Below are 23,108 nucleotides of genomic sequence, written 5' to 3' on the forward strand. Positions count from 1 at the left end.
TTTGGTATATGCCTTTTTTGGCTCTAATTGAGTAGAGAATATCCTATGATGTGGGACTTCATATCTGATAAAGAGAGAGTGAGAATAAAATGTTACAGGATGGTCCTTTATATGAATTCATTAATGGTGATAACAGTTTAAATGAAACAACCTTCTTTTATCTGTCTTGTAGTTGGTGAATATTAGTCATACGCTTCCAGTCTTTCTAGCTGAAACTAACTCTTCTGCTCTGTCTACTTTCTTTCTTAGTACTTTCTAGAGAATGGGGTTCCACCTTATACAAATAGAGAAAAACAAGTAAATATTGTCATTTTTACTATGTAGTTCTCTTCTTATCATTTAACTAAGCATCTGCTGACCTGGGCAATTAAGAGACAATTCAAATGAGAAATTCTGTTCTGTCATTACTGGAGGCATGGGCAGAGAAAAGAGAGGAGAACCATGTTGACTGCATTCCACCAGATGGATAGGATATGAATATGGAGAACTGATGCAGAGAGCCTGTATAATAGTTTTAGGTGTAGTAGTGCTCCACTTCTGCTGATCTGATTATTGGGTGATGGGGGCAGAATGGAGATAGATTCCCATGTAGGACTGGGCACAGCTACTGAAGTGGCCAGTACCATAGGAAAGCTGGTACACTCTAGCATAGGGAGTGGCAAATCAAGTGTGGCTTCAGTTACCTACTGTTACCCGTAGACAAGAAAGGGGTTTGGTACACATCCAGTACATGTACACACATGCTGCATAAAGATGCTTATCCCCAGCCAACACTACCTGGTTCCGCCAGTGCCAAGAGCACACAGAAGACTTGGCCCTTACACGTGAAACATAGCACATGATGTGCACACTCAGTTAGCATGTAGCATACAACATACACACAGAGACACGCATAGACACCCACCCAGCACCACAGATATAAGCATAGCACACACAATCCATACAAGCCCCATTACATAATACAGGGATGGCCAACCTATCAGGTGTGTTACAAGTGGCATGAGAACACTGTGTGTGGTACATCGCAGAGCAGGGAGGGAGCAAGCGGCACAGTGGCAGATAGGCCAGGGAGCAGAAAACAGAGCAGCGGATTGAGCAGACAGCACAAAGCAGGACACAGAAAGCAGAGGAGCAGAGAACAAAGCAACTGGTCAAGCAGGGAAAGGGGATCAGAGTAGTAATTGGGGAGGTTGTTGGGATAAATTGGAGGACGCTAGCCAAAAAGTTTGGCCTCCACTGATATAATACTTGTGTAACCCTTCTGCCAGGCACCAGCTGGCAGCAACAAGGGCTAGGTTCAATTTTGGAGTACTAAATATATTTTACCCTGGATCGAGCCCCCAGCCAGACCACCTGGGAAACATTAAATTAATTACTAGGGTGTTCCACAGAAACAACACCCCCCACCCTCCAAGCCATGTAAACACAAACACTCACATTTATTACAGAAAATAAAAACAAAACAAAACAGTAAATACAATTTTAAAAGACTATTAACTGAAAAAACAAAGTCTATAGGTGGCACCCTCTTGGGGGAGGCTTCACCCAGACAGTCTGGGAATTCCAGGACCCCCTATACCTGTCCTTCAGCAATGGGCTGGAGAGGGGGCCCACCCCAGTGAGTCCTATGAGCTGCTCCTTGAGTTTGCTGTGTCCAAGTGGAGCTGCTCAAGAGTGTGGGTCCTTCTGCATTGCAAGGGGCTCCATTGCTCCTGGAGATGAGGTAGAGTGCCGACTTCCACTTCAGCATGGTGGCTTTGAGGGGTTAACTGCAGCTTTTGTCAGCCTACTGCACCCAAAATTCCTAGTCTCAATTCCAGCTCTGCTGGGCAGAAACTGCAAAATAAATAAATAAAAATTTCAAAGGAGAGGTCAGGCCTATCTCCCTTGGCCTGAACTGGGTAGCAAAAGCTGGCCAGGCCTGTATCACACTGAGGCCTGGATCAACAACAAGAAGTGCCAAGTCTCACCCTATTTCAAACCATGCCAGACTTTACCCTAGCCCAAATCTGCCAGCCAAACAGATGGCTGAGGTTCAGGTGCACTGCTAGGCTGAAATCCAATAACTGTGAAACAGCAAAAAGGACCCAGGCCTATAGCTGTAGCCTGGACAGCCAGACTCAGCTATACCACCATGCTGAGACAATACAATTACAAAAGAGAGGGGCCAGTAACTGCCAGAACCCATTCCTGGGCAGTTTGCTCCAGGGAAATTAACCTATTTAAGAAAAAAAGGAGAAAGAGGAGGAAATAGGAGTCTTAAAGTCCAAGACAGACTTTCTCTCCCTGTATCTTTGGCTTTCCTGGCCCATAGCTTTCGCTTGTCTCTCCAGTGAAGAGCGGGGGAGACACGCCCAGAGGGAGCATGTTTTTTGGCTCCCAATTCAGCTGTGTACCTCTCAGCAGCCACAGGCGAAAGAGTTAGAAAACTTACGAACGAGTCGTTCTTATATACCTAGTGTGACATCACCTAAGCTGTGTCCAGTTAGGGAGTGCCATGCTCCAGCCCCTCTCTTATTCAGTTTGCCTGGAGGATCTTCTGCTTCCTCTGGCCAATGAGGCCAGAGGGTTTTACATACTGTGCCCAGAGAGAGGCCTCAGATTGCCATGTGATGGACACATGGACAGAACAACAAGGGCCATCTTGCCCACCTAAAACACATACACAACCCTACCCCCTACAGTATACAACCCCATCTGTGTGTGGGTGTTATACATGCATACTTTAACACGCCACTTCCCTACCCCACAGTAATTATATAGGGGAAACAGATCTATCTGCAAGCCCCTGTACTCTTCAGACATTCACTAATACAACTGCACCTAGGACTCCCTGAACCCAAATTTGCCACATTCAGGCTGTTGCTAGGTTTTGTTTTAATCACTTAGACTTGGACATATTCTTTCCTACAAAAGTTCCCACTATAGAAACAAACTGGATTCATGCTTCTCTGATAGAACTTCATATTAAGAAGCAGCCATTATTAAACTGTCATAAAAGACGCCATTCCTATACCTGACCCTGATTCTTCTACCAAATGTGACTAGTGGGAATGTGTGTTTCCCTGAGGATAAGTAGCAGCAACACACCCACTGCTTCTTGTCCCTGGAGAGTGCCTGTGTCACACACACTCTGGCACACAGCACATTACTCTGAGTGGGGTAAGGGAGGCTGGGGCCAGCAATTGTGCTGGCCTGAGAAGCCTTACCTGGGGTCCTGGGGGCCTCCATGACCTGCAGCTGCAGCACTCTTGCAGCAGGGAGCCTGGACTGCAGCCATAGCATGGCTCCAGCTGGACAGTTTCCAGTTTTGAGTGGCAGGCGCTGCCACCATGTGTGTTGCCCTGCTTTTTTTTAGGTGTCATTTTTTTTACCCCAGGATCTCCTGGGATGAAAACCTCACTCTGTGCTGCAAGGTAGCAGTGTGGGGAATGCCTACATGTGTGGCATGTGGTGCCACAGACACATCTGTCCTTGTCTGGACATACCCAAGGATTCCTCCATCAAACACTTAGCACCTCCATATGCACAATCATGGGTGCTTATATAAGTTACATTTTTTGCACAACAGACCTCTAAAACATGACTTAACACATGTGCATGGTTGTAGAGTGCTTTTATAATGGCTGATCATGTGAAAAATTAACTTTTGTCAAATGAGATATTAGATGAAGACACTCTAAAGCAAAGTGACTTAAAGAACTTGTGTTCCCTCTAAGGTTAATTTTTGGTGCAGGAGTGGGGTGGGGTTGGTACCTGAGCCTGTGAGTACCAACCTAGTCCTGCCCCTGGGTTTGTCAGTAGGGGAGGGAGGCAGAGCAGCAGCACAGAGCTACAGACTGCTTTGAATGGCCCAAGCTGAGAAGGGGTGGTGGGTGGAATGGAGCTCCAAGTTAGAGTGGGGCCCTGAATGTCTGTGGGTACCCCATATGACAATGAAAAGGAAACATTGAAGGGAAGCATCCGTATTACAGTGAAATATTTTTTTAAATATTAATCCATTTAATAAATCCATTTTTGTGGAACTTATGGTTTAAGTCCTTGGCCATTGATAGACATTACTCTCCTGTGGTGGGTGGGAGAGCAGACAACTCTGGAATATTGGGTATTCTCAACACCTGAGAGAAATGTACCGAAGTTCAAGTTTGATAGGGAGGAAGGAGAGCTTCCTGGTCAGTATTGATCTAAATTCCTTACAGAAAAAAAAGTTCTCTTTCACAATAAATCCTATGAATGGCTTTTCTCCTTGCAGAAATGTGATCCCTGCTGATGGCCCTTGATTTTGCAAAACAGGATCCCATTGTCTACTCTGAAGCCTCCTGAAGCTTTGGTTTCAACATTATGCTATACTTTGCAGAACTGTGGCCTACATGCCAAATAGAAAAGAGAGAACACAATGACTAACAAAAAACAGGAACTTGATTACAGTTTTCTTTTAAAAATATTTTAAATAATTATTTTAATTCACTTTGTGTGGGCAACATGGAAGAAAGATGTATTTAGCAGGGTTTAATTCAGGAGATGATGATGGGTTGGGGTGTCAGTACTGAGAAGTTAGCTGATAAAAAAAGGACTTCACGGGAAAAAATAAGATACATGGATGGGGGGGAAGAGCGGGCAGAGAGGGAGAGAAGAAAAGAATGGTATGTTGAGGCTGACATTATGAGGAAAATGATAAAGGGCTTAGGACAGAATTGACCAGATTTGCAATGTGGGGAGAAGCACCTCAGGGAGGTGCAAGTTTGAAGGTAAAGGAAAATTCTGATATAGAGTAGATCTAAGATAGTACAAATGAGCTAAAAGGAGATTTACAAACTGTTGTAGGATTGCTTATGCCATCTATGTAAAAAAATCCCCAGTACTGTTAAGAGAGAACACAGGATGACATCTAATCTAATCTAATCTAATCTAATCTCATCTCATCTAAATCACTTTAGAAAGGAACAATTCCATCATAATGTGTAGCATAGAAACAAAATATAGTGTGCAGTAATGTGGAACATGGAAGGGAATAACCCAACATAGGATTCTAGTGACAAGATGCTTAAACTCCAGGTTTCTCTCTTTCTCCTGTGGGACCTCTTGATAGAATTATATCCTTGTTTTATTTGGCTGCATATCTATAGCTCCTATTACATTAAAAGCCCTCCCCATTGTTAGTGCCAAGGCACAGATGTTATGTACAAAAAAAACTTTATTTTTTTAGCCCATGGAATGATAAATTGATTATGAATTTTTAAACAGGTATGTCTTCAAAAATGTAATTACAGAGCTGCTCTGGGAAACAGGGTAATACATTTTGTTTCAGATATATTCTGCCTCTGTGTTAGTTGAAAAATGTTCTGTTTGTTTAAAGGTCTCAGCAAAACAGCTGGGAAGCTGAACACTGCTGAACACTCAAGAGGCCAACACTTGGTTTTTGAAAGATACTTAGTTTCTGAGCTAGTGGAAAGTGATGGGAATATGAATAGGTCATGTCCTCCTGATAGTAAAGCTATGGTACTGCCAGGACAAGGCGTGGGTACATGTTAGAGATAAATGCAGACAACGCGCAGACAAAATAACCTAAACCATTTTCCCAAATTTTATAACATCATCATTGTTACATATGTGTATTCAGGTAGCACCCACAATTTGTACAAGAAAATATACTCCTGAATTACTTGTAACCATAGACAAGGAACAGCATGCAAAGGATGAGGGTGGGTGGATGTAGTTATAAGAGCCACCATTTTTCTCTTCTTTTTATGTGCATTAGAAACACTTTCTAAAATAAATAAATAAATCTCAATACTGTTGTCAATCACACTTTACATTACTTGTTTGCCCAGCTTTGTGTAGGTATCATGGAAGAAGTTTCTGATAGGCAAGGAATGTAAAGGCAGGGAAGAAAATGGTTTAAGGATCAGCTCATAGATGCTGAACCATAGATATGGACCAGATAGTAGAAAAGAACAAGCAGGCTGTCAAGTGATGGTGGAGAAGGAGATGAAACTGGCTTGGTAAGAGACAAGAATGGATAGATAGAACTGTGCAAAATAGATTCCAAATTAAGCCATTCTTGAAGTTAATTCTCCCATATGCCAAAAAACCCAACAACAATCCCACCCCCCCACCCAAAGTCAGTGTTTGTCAGTTTCATGGTGCTAACTGGAAATGGAATGACATTGTCCAGATAACTGGTCTTTTTATGGTTTTGAGAAACAAGAGTTCTATTTCATGAAAAAAATTAGGTTTCAACATTTATTTGTTTTGATGCAAGACAAAACAAATACTTCACAGACGTTCTCAAAATTGTTCATGAAAAAATTAGACAGAGGAAGAGAGACAAGGAACAAAAAAATTGCCAGAGAAGCTACAAATGTGGTGGCTAAGGTGTTTAATTCAAAATGTTGGCAACCTGAGTTCAATTAATTCCTTTGAATAACGGCAAAGTAGTGCCCATTTAATGAGTAGGTTATTATGAGATTCTGCCATCTCTAAGCTTGGCCAGAAAGTCTATTCCAGACTTGTGTAATCTTCCCAATTTTTTTTTTTTCAAAACTAATACATTGCCATAATGCATATTGGTTTTGATGACAGCATTTTTCAATGGAAAAGTTTCTTTGATTGTTTTTCTTGACCAGCTGCAAACCTTGTAGCATTTCTGGTGGGGCCAAACTGGAGTATATAGCATGAAAAAAAGTGTTTGAGAGACTAATTTGTGGATCCCATGAATGTTGGATACACAGTTCATGACTCTTTTCTTCCCATGAAAAAACAAAATAACCTTCCCCCTGTGGCAGAAAGCCACCTTGGTTTCTCCCCAAAATCTCTGCCCTGTGACAATGTGATAATATCTCTGTGCTGTGACCATTTGAGTAGGGTGGGCCCAGCAGAGGAGACCACACCCTTACCCTGTTTCTTTAGGTAACTTGAGCTGGCTGCATTCCTGAGGGAGGGGGGAAACCTGTTCCCTCTGCCTACGTGACTGGTACCTGGGTGAGGGGCATCTACCTGGTGGGCTGGAATCTGCCCGGTAACGGGTGTATTTCAAACTGGTTGGCTGACAGCCAACTGGGGCTGGCCTCCACTGGACCAAGTGAATGAGGTCACAGGGGCTATATAAGTTAGGACAGGTGAGGAGGCAGTCTCTTTGGCCATGAGGTGAGGCTGGAGCCATGAGGGGGGGACTCAGAGGAGCATAAACATCTGAAAGGGCCCTCCCTCCCAAAAACTCATGAACCAGGAACAGCTGGACGCTAGACAGGATCTCACCAGCCTCTGGATGAAGTGTGTGAGTAAGCTACTCGAGATCTGGTAGATATCTAGCTGGCAGTAACTCAGAAGCGTGATCAAAAGGCTACCACAGCCAGACTGTTTGCTCTTTAGGATTTCTAGGATATTGCTCAGTCTTGTACCCTATTTTCACCCTACCCCTGTAACCAATAAAGTCTTCCTTTGTGACTGGTGTGGGAGACTTATTGAGGGGTGGGTCTAAATTATACCTAAGAGACCCCTTAGGTCTGCGGACTAAGGGAGACTGTACTTTTTGCCCCCGGACTTGGGGAAGTGCCCCAAGTGCCTGTACTGGGTCGAGTACCCGTAGGACGTTAGGCCTGTGTTTCCCCAAGGACACAGGGCCGGGAGTGAGTCCATTCTTGGGGTGGTGGCGGCGACGTTACCCCCAGGCTAGCATATGTGCTCCAGCAAGGGGTCGGGCTGGACATAAGGCACCCCTAGGGAGGCATTCGGAGCCTGGCAGGTGGTTGGGCGCAGGGAGGTGGGCGGCTCAATGCAGGAGCGCCCCCTACTGGCCCGCCACACCCCCAACATTAATTAGGTGCACCATAAAGACCACCAATCAGTGTTTTAGCTTTTGTCACACCTCTTTCTTCTATACACTATCTCTTGCAATTGATATACCACAGGTCAGGGACATTGTCCATATGTTCATTTGTAAAATGCTTAGAACATTTTCATGGGTGGAGGTTGTAGCCATGTTGGTCTAAGGACATAGGCAGACAAGATTCTTTGGGTAAATCTGATATCTTTTATTATACCAACTAAATAGTTGGAAGGTGTTTTTCTTAGCAAGCTTTTGGGTTTAAAAAACCTTTGTCAGGATGAGGAAGCATCTGCAGTTGGTGTGTGCTCTTCCTGGATGGATTGAATAGTAAAGAAGCTAGAGGCTGCTATGCATGCAAGAAAGCCAATCAGTGAAGACATAAATTGAGGAGTCAGTAGGTGACTCCATTATATACCTGCTGCATTCATACCCCACCCCCTGGCCGCCTCCAGCCATCTCTCACCCACTGACTCCTTAATTTATATCTTTACTGACTGGCTTTCTTGCATGCAGACCAGCCTCTGGCTTCTTTACTATTCATTCCATCCAGGAAGAGCACACACCAACTGCAGCCTGACAAAGGGTTTTTAAACCCAAAAGCTTGCTAAGAAAAACATCTTCCAACTATTTAGTTGGTCTAATAAAAGATATCAGATTTACCCAAAGAACCTTGTCTGCCTAGAACATTTTCAGACAGGCATTCAGATTATTATTTATCAAAGCTTCTTAATCTTTTGAAGTTTACCCATCACTTGTCATTTCTTCAAAAACAATCTCAGTTGGGATTCTGGTTTCCTCTACCTCAGAAGTGGCTGGCTTATTTTATTTTTAGATTTTAGTGAAATATTAAATTGCTTTCAAGAGAAGGAAAATGCAATTAGAGAGGGATAAAATAGGGAAGGAGGGGTCAGAGTCACATCACTTCTTGATCCTATGCTTCCAGTAGGCAGCAAAGGGCCTCTTGACATAAATTAAAGGCTGTAGTATTAGACACTACAATGATATCTGCCAGTCAGTAGTCCTTTGAAAGGGACAGGTGTTATCTCATAATTGTTTTGTTGTGCTTTTTTATAGGACTACATTAAAAATATATTTTCAGATGCTTTAAGAAAGACATAGGAAATTATGAATTCCATACAAATTCACTGAAGATGATCAGTGGCAAAACTGTTATTTTCACTTTTTGGACAACAGTAGGTGTTCACTTATACTAGGATGTGTTTGTATCCTAGATAATCTAATAATTTAATAATAAAATGCCAGATAAGATATAAAAAGGTTGTCAAGACTTTGTTTTGTGCATGTCTAGCAGGAGAAATGTAATGATTTGGGGGACTTTTCTGGTAGAAAATTAGATATTTAGGGAGTTTTACATGCTTCCAAATTTAGGGAGGGGTTTTGAGGCTCTACATTTTGTACTTAGGAGCCTAAAATGGTAGTTGTGGCTTTGTGAACATAGCCCTAAATGAAAACTATCAAGGAGCATTACTGTTTCATTTCAGCAGCTGTTTCATTTTGGAGGTGTTTTGGCCCATTTCGGCACCCGAAACACCAAATCTGAAATGAAATGGAAGAAGGCTCTGAAACATCTCAGAAATTAAACAATACCATCCAAAAAGTTTCAGAATGTCTCAGATGTTTCAAAATGTTTCAGAGGTGGGTTTGCGGGGAAACAGAAACTCAGAAGAGATGGGGGGATGGGTGGGGAGGACTGCTCTGATATTAACATCTGTAGCTGGCCAGTGTCTGCGATCTGTCCCTGAGATCCCTTCCAATCCCAGTGCTCTTGGGAAGGGATGGAGAAACAGCATATAAGGCTCTGTGTGAACTCTGCGTTCTGTGAAATCTGTCTCTTGTAGCACGAGCAGCAGAGCACAGTGTCTGAAGGGTCTAGGCTGGTAGTACTATGTAGTCTGTTGCTACCAAGTTGTAGCCAGCCATTAGCCAATCCTTTTCCACTTACTGTTGCCTACCATCCCTATTGTTAATTCCTTTCAAATATTTCTTCCCCAAAAATCCTCTTATTTATTCTTGTTATTTTTTTCACCCCAAACAAAAAGAAAGCTGTGCTTTGCCTGACAGTGTGTCATCCATCACTGTTCAGGAAAGCACAACACATATAAATTATACACACACATTCAGGCACACCATACATGAAGTATGCTGAAAGGCATGTGCCAGGTTTTCTGGCAGGAGAGAGAGAGAGAGGGAGAGATGCAAGTTCCCTTCTCCTCCCCACAACTTAGACACATCCTCTTCCTAGCAGGCATGAAGCTTCTGCTGCTTGTGACAGCAAGGAGGTGGGAGCACTGTCTGCACCTGCCCCACCTCCACTAACATCAGCAATAATAAACCCCCCCAGCACCACCAGCAGGACAACAAGCACCAGAACGATAATCTCCTCCACCCCAATTTCAGTTTCCAGCTTGAGCCTTCCAGTGCCAGAGGAGGAGCTGGATCTGGAACCAAGGGAGCTGAGTGCCATAGCCAGAGAAGTTCTGGGGAAGGAGGAAGAATCTGAGTTTGTGTTCCATACTCCTCAAAGTTCCCTTAGTGCCAGGTCTCCATCTTCAGAAAGCACCTCAGAGGAGGTTGAGATTGTGGAGGCAAGTGGTTCAGCTGAATCAGCTCCTCCTGTTGTCACGCCACTGCCTGCTGAGGAGTGGGATAAGTCAGGATCCCCACCTGCACCCCAGAAGTGAGGGGGCAGTGTAGTGTGGGATCATTTTCAGGTGGCAGATGATCCCACATATGCTATATCCCTGAACTGCTGATCCAATACCAGCCGGGGCAAGGACAAGAAAAACTTCAGCACCAGGGGGATGCTGATGCATATCAGGAGGCACCACTCCCTTGCCCTTATTTCTCCTCAGTCTGGAACCAGTGAGAGCATGCAAATGGAAGTCCCCCTCTCACTCCAAAGACCCTGCCACCACAAAGCAGAGACAGATTACCCTGGAACAGTGGGGGAAAGGTGGAGGAAAAGGGAGGTGCGTTTCAAAGGCAAGCTAGGTCACCCAGAGCACTAGGGAGATGCTTCCTGTTGATGGCCAGCCCTTCTCCTTAGTTGAGCAGCCAGGGTTCAGGCAGCTCATGGTGCTTGTGGCCCCATCATACCACATGCCTGTATGCACCACTTTCAGCAGGACGGAGTTGCCCTTCCTGTATGAGGCATGCAGGGATTACTTGCACAAAGCAGGTCCGCAAGTAGCCTTACACTTCACCTTGGACATTTGGAGCAGCCAGAGTGGAGATCGTGCCTACCTCTCCCTCATAAGGCACCGGGGCCATCAGTTAGGCCATTGGTGGGCTCTCCTTGAAGCAGAGGTGATGGATGAGTCTCACATGGCAATGGACATCATGGGAGCCATGAACTACATGGTGCAGGGGTGGCTCAGTGAGCAGGAAGAGCTTACCCGCAGGTTCATGGTCACTGACAACAGGACCAATATGGTCAAGGCAGTGCATGATGCCAACTTTGTTCTGAGAAAGAGGCTATGTGGCAAACAAGTTCCACCTTATAGTCAGGGATGCCTTGGAGGGGGACAGAGCTGCTCATGAGGGTGCTATCACAACCACCCAGCTCATTTCAAAATGCAGGAAGGTGGTGGACTACTTCCACTGGAGCATGAAGTGGGTAAAGATGGGACAAACAAGCAGAGCTTAGCATTCTGTAGTACAAAATCATGCAGGATGTGGAGACTCATTGGAACTCCACATACCTGATGCACATACCAAAGGCTGTTTGGGCAACAGAAGGCCATTCATGAGATGGCCTTAGTCGGGGAGATCGGGACCAGTGGGCCCCTTAACAAAACAGAGTGCGATACCATCTCCCAGATCTTGGTGGTCTTCAAGACATTCCTCAAGGCCACTGAGAACCTCAGTGCTGGTAATGCTCTTCTTAGCCAGGTATTCCCTATAGTGAGGGAGGTTCAGAACCAAATGGAGAGCTTCCAGGGGATCAATGTTCCTGGCTGGGGCAAGCTGCTGTCACCAAAGGTGCAAGCACTGGTGAAGTGGCTGAAGGAGGGCATCAAGAAATGGCTGGATCTACTGCGGTCCAGTTCAGTCCATGTGCTGGCAGCCATGTGTGACGTGAGGGTGAAGGGGAGCATGTACACCAGCAAAACCGTGGATCGCTGGACACAGGTTCTGGTGAACAGTCAGGGAAGCTGAAGGGCAGAGTTGGGGGGATGTGGAAAAGGGGGAACTATTGTTCCATGCCGATACTCCATCCTCCAGCCAGTGTCCTCCACCACAGGCACAGCCACTGTCAGCCAAGGGCATGGCTTCCATGTTGGGGTCCAGAGGCACCAGACCCCAGCATCAGGCAGGTAGTGCCAAGGCCTTGGTGGCTACCTATCTCACTGAGGATATGGAGACACTGCTCTGTGACCCCTTGGCCTACTGGGCAAGCCGCAACCAGATGTGGCAGGATCTGGCCACAGTTGCCAGGGAACACCTGTCCTGTCCACTCATCAGTGTTCTGAGAAAGAGGGTGTTCAGAATTGCTGTGGATATTGACATCTCACCTCATATGCTTGGATCCTGGTTTGGTAGAGCAGCTGGCATTCCTCAAAATGAACCTTCTGCTGCTGGGATTCCCCAAGCTCCATGTGCAGACAGAGTGAGTGCCATCCTCCTCACTCTGTCCACACCTATTTCCTTCTTTACATTTAAAAAAAAAATCATTTAATATCTCACTGTCAGAGCTGGAGGTGGCACTCACTGTATCACCAGCCAGCAGGGGAAGAACATCTTCCTTCTGAGCTCCAGTGCCAGGATGAACTTGGAGGTATGGGCTGGAGCTATGGGGAAGGAGGAGGCCCCAGGTCCTGGACATGACCTAAAACTGCACGCTGCCAGGGTCGGGAGGCCTGGCGGGACTGCTAGTGGCATGGCAGCCCCCAAGAAATGCCAGGCCCACAAACCTCCCTGGTGAAAGGCAGGTAGGAGGTGCCTTATAAGCTCCAGCCACCACACGCACAAATGGTCCTGGCTAGGGAATACCCAGACCTGTAAGATCTTTGAGAGGACTGAGACTTGCTGGTTGCAGTGGAGTTGTGAGGCTCCAGGTGAGCTCAGCTTGGTTGCCTGGGATGCCATCTGCAAGGCATGGGCCACAATGTAGGGGGGGCCCACAGCTGAGGAATGGATGTCAACCCTAGACATCAGGGGCCTAAATACTTAGGCTAAAAGCTTAGCAATCTTTCAGGTTTAAATCCCTCATGGTCTGGATCCATTTGGTATGCTTATAGGGCTGTAGGAAGTTAGCTTCTGGTGGTGAGGTTAATGAGGTTCAGTGCTTGTTTGAATTTACTTTTCACAGATGAGCCTATGAACTTCACTTCATCAACCTCCTAGATAAAGAAACTCATGGATTCAGTATAGACATTATGACACACTATAATCTGCCCGACATCTGACTCCCCAGGTACAAGTACTTCTGGACTTTTACCGGCTACATTCCCCTTTCCCCTCACCCCAGCCTGTCCCTCACCCCCTGACACTTTTTACATTTTCACAGACTGGCTTTCTTGCCTGCATTACATCCCAGACTTTGGCTTCTTTACTATTCCTTCCATTCAGGAAGACCACACACACCAATTGCAGATGTTTCCTAAGCCCGACAAAGGGTTTTTAAACTTGAATGCTTGCTAAAATACATTTTTTCAACTATTCAATTGGTCTAATAAAAGATATCAGAGGTAGACTTGACTGGTCCGTGCTGTGGCCAGGAGCCAAAGTGGGCTCAGAGGGCCAGGGCCCACTGCTAGGAATGCCCAGAACAAGAGGCTCAGGATTCTGATTGACCTGATGATGGGACCAAGGCCTAAGAGGGAGGGAAATGTCCCAGAGAAGGGACCACAGCTGGAGGGAGTGAAGGATGAAATGTGTGAGGCATGGGCCACAGTGTAGGGAAGGTACAGAGCTGCAGAATGGTTGTCGCCCCAAGACACCTAAACGGGCAGCATCCCACCTAGAAAACATCTGAATCAGTTTTCCATCAGGGCATGGCAGGACAAAGGGTCTGGTGGTTGGCTCAGAAACAGGTGGGCAGGCGGACATGTAACAAGCACTGGGAAGGCCCTTTGTTACGGGCTACCATCCATGTTGGTTTCATCCCACTCTGCCTACATATACACACGTGACACAAGTTTTGCTTTGAACAGTTTGAGGTGCGGTTTCACAAAACCCCCTGCACCTAACTTCTTGTAACATGGCAGGCTTCATGCCCTCAGGAGGGGCTACCTTCACTGTAAGTTTCTTCTGAATCAGGCAAGAAATGAGAAAGTTATAGGCATTTTAGTGATTCCCACTTATAGCCTATGGCCAAATCACCGAAACAGTGTCGAAACTCTAAAACAGATTTGACCAAATCAAAATGGAACAGTGATCCAAAACACTGAATTGAATCACTGTCCCTCTAAAACAGCCAAATCTGAAACTGAATCAAAACATAGCCGTTTCGCAAAGCCCTACTGCCTGTTGCAGCAGATGAGCTGTTAATGGAAGATACCAAGAAGGCATTGCCGCTCAATACCTGCTTTGCTTCAGTTTTCACACAAAAACACTATGACTACCAAACAACCAGCAAACTAATAGAAATAGGTGAAAGGCTACAGATCATGATCAGGGACGAGCACACTATAGACCTTTTGGCAAAGTGGAGGTAGTTTAAATCAGCAGGCAATGAGAGAATTCACCTGGGGGTGCTGAAAGGACTAGCTAAAGAAATCTCAAAGCTCCTAAAAATGATATTTACAGTTCCCAGAGGACTAGAGAGGGCTAATAAGCTTATCTTTAAAAAGGAAAGGAAGGCAGACCAGGAGAATAACAGACCTATCATGATTTCAATATCCAGAAATTAAGAGAAAATTATAAAATGGTCCAGTTGCAAATGAATGGAAGGTGAAGATCACTGGCAGCCAACATGAATTTATCAGGAGCAGCTCATGTCAAACCAATGTTTTCTTTTTGAACAAGGTATCTGTTTTGATGTATGAGGGAAAAGTGGTGGATATTATATACCTGGACTTTAGAAAGGCTTTTGACAGTCCCTGCATGCTCTCCTCATAAATACATTGGAAAAACTCAGGCATGATAGAATTAATATTAGCTGGATACATACTTGGTGGAATCACCACAAACAGACTATTAGTGGAACAGTGTAAAACTGGCAGGAGATCTCAGAGAGGGTGTGTTCTAGGTCCAATGCTGGTTAACATTTTTATTAATGGCTTGGATCAAATTTGCAGCCCTCACAAAAGCAGGAGTGTTAATATTGAAAATAATTTAGAGGATAATGAAATTCAAAGGTTAGTTTAATAAACTGGAGAACTGGGCTACAGACAGTTATGAGGAAGAAAATACAGATATATAAATATAGAATTGAGGATAGCTTACTTAGAAATAACATGGCTGAGAAAGTTTTTGAGGTAATGGGTCATAAATGGAACACACAACAAGAATGCAAGGCTGTCATGAAAGCTAGTAATTTTAGGTTGTATTAACATAACATGTAGAAGGTGAAAGTACTGTCCTGTATGCAGTGCTGGTTAAGATTCATTTGGGGAAATGTGTCCAGTTCTGGAGACATTTTTAAAGGAGGTTATAGAAAAGCCAGAGAAGATCCAGATTTATTCCAACCCTTTGTAAACCATGGGATACAGAGATAAAAGAGGTTGTAATATAAGCCATATGAGGAAAGATTGAAGGAGGTAAGTATGTTTAGTTTGCAGAAAAGGAGATTAAGTGATGCCATGACCATAGGCGGTGGAAGGCTGGGAGTAATGGGGCTTAGCCCTCCCAAAACATGGGGCAGTGGTGGTAGCACACAGGACTGGGGGGCTGCAATGGGTTGGGGAAGAGGAGTGAACAGACACAAACATACAGCCGCAGCCTGCAGGCAGCCAGGTCTGCAGGCTGGCAGTATGTAGAGTAGTGTCCAGCAGGTATGTATGTGGGGGAGGGAAGGGGTGTGAGTGGGTGCAGATCGAGACCCCCATGGTGAGGGAGGGAGTGGGGCAGAGGCAGGCGCTGGTGTGAATGGGGCCCCAGGCTGGGTTGTGGGATAGTTGGAACTCTGGGTGATTCATCAAGGGGTGTGAAGGAGGCTCATGCCGCTGTGTGCACCCTGTGGGAGTCATGGGGGGCACAAACCCCCCAGATTTGTGCATGGGGCAGAGCAGAGGCAGGCTGCTGCTGTGGGCTGAGGCTCTGTGCCCCATTGCTGTTGCCCTGGGAGCCATGCCGTGACTGCGCTGTGTCTCCTGTCTGCTCAGTGGCAGGAGGCACATGTCATTGTGTGGCTCCCAGGGCAACAGCAGTTGTGCACAGAGCCCCAGTCCACAGTGTTAGCCCATCTCCACCCTGCCCTGTGCAAAAATCCAGGGGACATGCCTCCACTGGGGTGCATGCAGCAGCAGGAGCTCCCCAGCACCCTTGGACATGATGCCTGCAGCTCCGATCATCCCACAACCTGCCCTGGGGGCCCATTCACCCCAGCCCCAGCCCCTGCCCCTGCCCCTGCCCTGTTCCCTCCCTCGCTGTGGGGGCCTTGAGCTGTCCCCCCATACCCTCTCACCCCCCCCACACACTTAACTGCTGGATGGTGTCTGTGTAGCAGCACAATAGAAGTATCTTTTAAGTTTTACTCAGCCCTCTCAAATAATATTTTTTTCCTCTGCCTATGGACATGAAAGAAAATTTCAAATATTTGAATGGCTGCCATAAAGCAGAGGGAGCATTGTTTCCCCTTATCAAAGAGGGCAGCAGAATATGCAGGGAGTTTTCATTACAGAAAAGGAGATTTAGATTACATTTTAGGGGGAAAATTTTCTAACAGTGAAACAGTGGGACCAGCTGCCAAGGAAAGTTGTGCAATCTGCTTTCTAGGAGACTTTTGAGAAGAGGCTTCTACAGGTACCAGTCTTGGACTGTTTAGGAATAATAAATCCTGCAACTGTTGCAGAGAGATGAATTAGATGTCCTTTGAAAGAACTTGCTTTCAATTCTAGATGTGCATAACATAAGAAGCAAATTCATCACATCTGCCTGCGGGCTAAATCCAGAAGCCCAAGTTTCTTGCTGCTCATCTTGAGGAAGAGACCAAGGTTTGCCTTATAAGGGTTAATTCCTTATCCCTGCAAGCCATTCCTTATACTTGACCACACAGGTGTAGTGTGGAAGTCTCTTTGAACCTCTAGGTGACTTCCCCTTGTGCTGTAAAAGAAGTTTTAGGTCCCCCTTTTCATAGAATGAGTTAGCTTGGAATATCACTCACCCTGAGATCACTTTATACTACAGGCAATCAGTAAGACAAAACAGCGAAAGCATATATTCTATAGGAGAGAGAAAAAAAACCCTGACCATAAGTTTGAAGGCAAAACAAAGTTCCTTAGCCTCTCATCTGACGGTCATCTAATCCTTCAGAGAAAACTGGCAGTGTTTTCAGAGCTCAGCCTTCTTTCTGATCCTGCCAGCCCTGACTGCTGGGGGCCTGGACTCTCCAAGCCTGGGATCCAAAGGCCACCTCACAGACAGCCCTTAAAACATCCCCAAGCAAGACCCTTGCCCCATCAGCATTCTCCCAATTCTTCGAGAGTCTCACAATCTCCCAGAAATTTCTCTTTGTGGAACATCTGGCATTCCTTTGGCTAATGGGCCATTTGTCTCAGATGCCTCCACTATTGTATGGTTGTTTTGCCCATTACAAGCAGAGAATAACTTAGATACCCATAACAATAATGACTCTTATTTGTGATTGGGAGTGCATTTGTTCTTGATCTAATAACACAATGGCCACAGATTTAACATTTATGTCAAGTCTTTCCTTAAATATGCAGCCTTCCGTTCCATGGATTAAACCATGATCAGAATTATAAAGCCATGCAGGCAGCATAACATAATCTATCCAATGATAAAAGCAACATCAATGGATACAGCATAACAGTGGATTTCCAGTAGGACAACACATGCTATGTCAGTACAAAAGGCACAAAAAATCTGCATGACACCCTACAAACATCATAGGATTGAGTGGGATTCGTGACAAAATGTGTAAACTAAAATTATTTATCTTTAAATTGGAATAAATCATTGCTTTATTAAGAGACGTTTTTAACCTCTTCCTGTCTCCACTGCTTCCCTGTGCTATTGTGATTTGACAAAAGCAACAATCTCTACTCATGAACTGATCACCTCCTATTGAATATATTCCCAATGATATTTCTGGAGTAAAAAACCTACTCAGCATGATGCAGTATAACACAATCACCCCAATATGATTTAATTGGGGTTTTGAGACTCATTTAGCAGCAGGAAGACTTTTGGGCATGTAAGCTAGTTACCTGGCCTGCTGGCCTCTGCAGAAGAATTTTACTCCTTGAGGTGCTCCTCAGCCAGTCCTCTACTCTAACATTCAAGTGGAATTATCAGAAAAACAGTGATCTTTATCCTGTAGTAGAAGCCTATTCATAGACTTTGATGAGATGAACAGTTTATTTACAGTTTATGTTAAGTTTGAATGTGTCCAGTGAGATTTCCATTGTTTAAAATGGCATTTACACAGTGCTGTATATGAGCTGATTTGAATATATAAGCCATGAGTCAGATCTCCACCAAATGTAAAATAACAGGTAATATGGAGGCATACAATACTCAGCAGCACCATATTATGACAGCAATGTCTAATGGTTGGTGTACTGAGCTGGGATTCTATTCCTGGCTAGCTGCATGATCCTGGGCATGGCATGTCTCCTCTATATAGTCTGCTTCCTGAAAGTGAGGATAATGATACTGACTTAAATCAGCTGTTGAGCACAAGGAATAAGTATTATTGTTATTAACTCAGTGTAACCATTGCAGGTTTCACAGCTGAGGATCTGGCCTTGCATGTCTAAATATACTCAAGGGGCTAATGGGAGGGATAAAAGTGGAATTAATGTAATTTACAAATTAATTTCTATCCTTTCTTGGACAATTTGCTATAGGAACAAATAGAAGAAATGTTACAATTTGTCATCCCAGCAAGGATTAGTATGATGATATTCATTTTCTTTTTGCTATAAATACTTTGAAAAGGACTATCATTTTGAGTAATTTTTCCAGTGTACATGAAATAAAAGGGTCATGATTCATAGATATATATTAATATATTTAAGGAAAAGCAATCTTCTTTTCCTTCATTAAACTTAACCAACATGGTCTTTGTTTTAAATTGATAAAGGGATTACAGAATTATCTTTTCAGGTTTGCATAACAGATAGTGTTTGAATAAAATGCCCTTTTTCTGAACTCAAGTTCTATTTAAGAATGAATAGAGAGAGACACTTTTCAATAACTTAAAGACATTATTGTGTATTTTCATTGAATAGTAGATTTCCCTTTTCAGTTCCAAATCAAAAGTTTCCTATGATGATTGAAGAGTATATGTTGGCATTTCAATGTTTTTCAGGACTGAATCTGGAGCTAAGGAAGGGCTGAGATGGTAAGCAGTCAAACAGTATGGATAGCCAATCTGAAAAAGAAAGGGTCTACCCAGCCTTAACAGGGAGTTCTGACCATCTTGTGGTGAGTGAATGGGGACACTGCCAAAGTAAAATGTTCAGAAGTGCTCTTTAGAATTGCCCTTTGGAGGCATCAGTCATGGCAAAAAGGCTATTTGCTTGTTGGTTGTTTGGTTTGTCTTACTAAAACAGTGTGTTTCCTTGAGAGTAGATAGGGATAAGAAGGATTATGGGGAAATTGCTTTTTTTTTTTACAAGGAGGTATTGAATGTGGGTTGCAAAGTGAGGTTGGGGAGTGAGGGGGGATGTTAGCTTTGATCAGAGGTGGAGAGAATGGAGGGAAGTGTATTGTTTTTGAATTTATCTTTTTGTAGGAGGAGAGTTGATTTTGTGATACCTTCTTATTTTAATATTTTATTCTGTTTCTATATATTTTTTCTTTAATCGCAAGTTTCCCAGAGCATCTTGGAAAGAGTGGCGGATAAATCTAATAAAAAATAATAAATGTTCAGTGAGAGAGTAAATCTCATGCTTATTTTAATAATACTGAAAGATGCTAGTATGTTCACAGAACATACAAACATACCCATAACTTAAATCCCTCACTGACCAGTTTTATCATCATCTATGATGTACCATTCCACTAATATGAACAGTAGTCATGGAGAAAGATATTACTCAATGTAACAGAGAGTATGAGGGTCTTAAATCAGAAAACTGAGCAGTGGATTAGGCAGGCAGCCCAGGGCAGGTTGCAGAAAATAGAGGAGCAGATGGAGCAGAGTGCAGACAGCAAAGCTGCTGGTTAAGCAAGGAAAGGGGAATGAGAGTAGAGAGGGTGTGGGGATAAATTGGATCATGCCTGCCAAAAAGGTCAGCCTCCCCTGAAATAACACATATGTAACCCTTGTGCCAGGCACCAGTTGGCAGCAACAAGGGCTAGGTTCACTTTTGGAGTACTAAATATATTTTAGGGTGTCCCAAATTAAAAAAAAACTCTCTTCGCAAGCCATGTAAAGACAAACACTCAAATTTATTACAGAAAAAAAATCAAAAGAAACATTAAATATAATTAAAAAACACAATTAACTACAAAACAAAGTCTATAGGTTCCACCCTCTTGGGGGAGGCAGTCTGGGACTTGCAGGTCCCCAATAGGGGTTCCAGGACCCCCTATACCTGTCCTTCAGCAATGGGCTGGAGAGGGGGCCCACCTCGGTGAGTCCTATGAACAGCTCCTTGAGTTCTCTGTGTCCAGGGGGAGCTGGTCGAGAGTGTGGGTCCTTCTGCATTGCAAGGGACTCTGCTGCTCCTGAAGATGTGGTACAACGCTAACCTCTACTTTGGCATGGTGGCTTTGAGGGGTTAACTGCAGCTTTTGTCAGCATACTGCACCCAAAAATTCCTAGTCCCAATCCCAGTTCTGCTGGGCAGAAACTGCAACCCCCCCCCCCAAAAACAACCCCCCCGCCCCACCAAGTTTGAAGGAGACGAGAGGTCAGGCCTATCTCACTGGGCCTGAACTGGGGGGCAAAAGCCAGGCAGGCCTATCTCTCACTGAGGCCTGGATCAAAAACAAGAAGCGTCAGGTTTTACCTTGGCTCAAACCATGCCAGGCTTTACCCTGGCCCAAATCTGGCAGCCAAACAGATGGCTGAGGTTCAGCTGCACCGCTAGGCTGAAATGCAGTAACTGTGAAACAGCAAAAAGGGCCCAGGCCTATAGCTGCAGAACAAAGGTTATGAGGACCTTAAATCAGCCTAAGATGACTTTATTTTTCAAGTAACTCCTAATGTCATGGTATCAGTTATTATGAAAATTGTGCCCTGACTGAGCATCCCAAAGAAAACAGCAAACACAAATGCCATAATTATTCACATAACACACATCCCTGAATAGGACACAATGCCTTGTTCTGGGAAGGCATCAGGGCATAAGAAGTGCCATACTGGGCATGTCTACACGTGTGCCCCACTGTGCAGTACCAGCTAGTACTGCATGGTCCCAGCGATGCATGGGTCATTTTTGACCCTACTGCACAGTAGCAATGCAAGTAGCTCATTTCTACTGTGTAGTAGTTGTGGCATCCTGGTCAGTGTCTGCTGATGCTACATCACCATGGTGACAAGCTATATCATTGTAGCTTATTGCTATGGTGATGTAGCTTCTTGTGTAGATGTGCCCACTGGGTCAGATAAATGGCAGTATACTGTCTTTTCAGGTGTTGGGACCAGAACTACAGACAGTATTCAAGATGTGGGTATATCATGAATTTGTATAATGGCATGATGATGTTCTCCATTTTGTTTTAGTTCCGTTCCTTATGAAGCCCAACATTTTATTGGCTTTTTGGTCACGGCTACACATTGAACTAACACTTTTGAGAACTATCAAAGGGTTCTAGGGTCTCTTTTCTGGATCATAACAGCTCATTCAGAATCCAACATTGTGTATGCATTGAGGTTATTTGTCCCCAGGTGAATTACCTTGCATTTGTTCACACTGAAGTTCATCTGCCATATTTTTTCCCACTCAGCTTGGTGAGATCGTTCTGCAGCTCCTCTCCATCAGCTTGGGACTTGACTAATCTGGAATAATTTGGTATACTCTGTAAACGTGGAGGTTTTACAGTGCACCCCATTTCCAGGTTACTGATGAAAATGTTGAACAAAAGGCAGAAAGAATGAAAAGAGATTTTCCAGGGTCTTACTTGTCCTGGCACTGACTCACTTCATCTGCATGGACTGGAGGTGGAGTCCCATTGTTTACATCACACGCCTTTCCTTGCCCCGGTCCAAAAGCTATTGCCAATTTGTCAGTGACTGTGAGTGGACTAAATCTGTAGTTGGTTGGCCCTACAGCAGCGGAAGAGGAAGTGATACTGACAAAAGGACTCTGTCTGTACTCCATATGGATAAAGGCTTCAGCCCTGGATAAGCTGGTGCCAAGTACAGCCCCCTGACACCATCCCAACGCTCCTCTGTTTCCACACTGGTGCAGAAATCAGCCTTTTTTCTTTGCAGCTCAGTTATGGATGGCTATTTTTTTTCTGAAAAGGTGCATATGGCATACAAATAAATATGGCATTTATACAAATACCGTCATACTGATATATTTGTTGCAGGTTAATGTTCATTACAGTTGATTTTTAAAAAAATTAAACTCATGCCTGCTTAGTATAATGTAATGGTTGTGTTGAAGAAACATTCTGAGGAGGAATTTGACAATATAGAACAACACTGCAGATATTTGTTATGCAAACATACTTGAGACTCTAAGCAGTTATTGTCATATGGAAAGAGGTTTGTAATTCTTGTGTTGAAAAACAGGACTGTATTCTGTTACTCTAATTGGATAATACTGTCACGTATTTTTTGCTGCTCATACTTTACCAGAATAATTCTCTTAGCATATAATATTAAATGATCATATTGCTAATTTGGGATTCTAATCTTCCCTTGATAGCAGAAGTTGAGAATTATACACACATGACCATGATAATTTAGCTCTAAACCAAGAGGAGAAAAGTAGTGGAGGTATCCAGATAGACTTGGATGAATAGCCATCTCAAGAAAGATACTGAGAAAACACTGAGAGCATATAAAGAATTAAAACATGAGAAAGTAAACATTAAGGAAGCTATATCTGGGAAGTAAGAATATGTGGGAATAAAGTGAAAATTGACAGAAGTGACAAAAGTGAAAATTGACAAAATTGACAAAAGTGTAAAGACCATTAAAATGAAGAGTAGAAGGTTCTTTATCTAC

At 44.0% G+C, this 23,108-nt stretch overlaps 1 long non-coding RNA gene across 1 annotated transcript; it reads left to right on the top strand.

Annotated features, from left to right (window-relative positions):
- Nucleotides 1–252: 252 nt before the first annotated feature.
- On the top strand, nucleotides 253–22,350 carry LOC149869398 (uncharacterized). Its single transcript, XR_016441098.1, has 3 exons — nucleotides 253–297; nucleotides 19,290–19,405; nucleotides 21,878–22,350. It is a non-coding gene; the product is annotated as an uncharacterized LOC149869398 (long non-coding RNA).
- Nucleotides 22,351–23,108: the final 758 nt, after the last annotated feature.

The sequence above is a fragment of the Crocodylus siamensis genome, chromosome 3 (genome assembly GCF_052110815.1).
Source record: "Crocodylus siamensis isolate JL-2025a chromosome 3, ASM5211081v1, whole genome shotgun sequence".
Lineage (NCBI taxonomy): Eukaryota > Metazoa > Chordata > Crocodylia > Crocodylidae > Crocodylus > Crocodylus siamensis.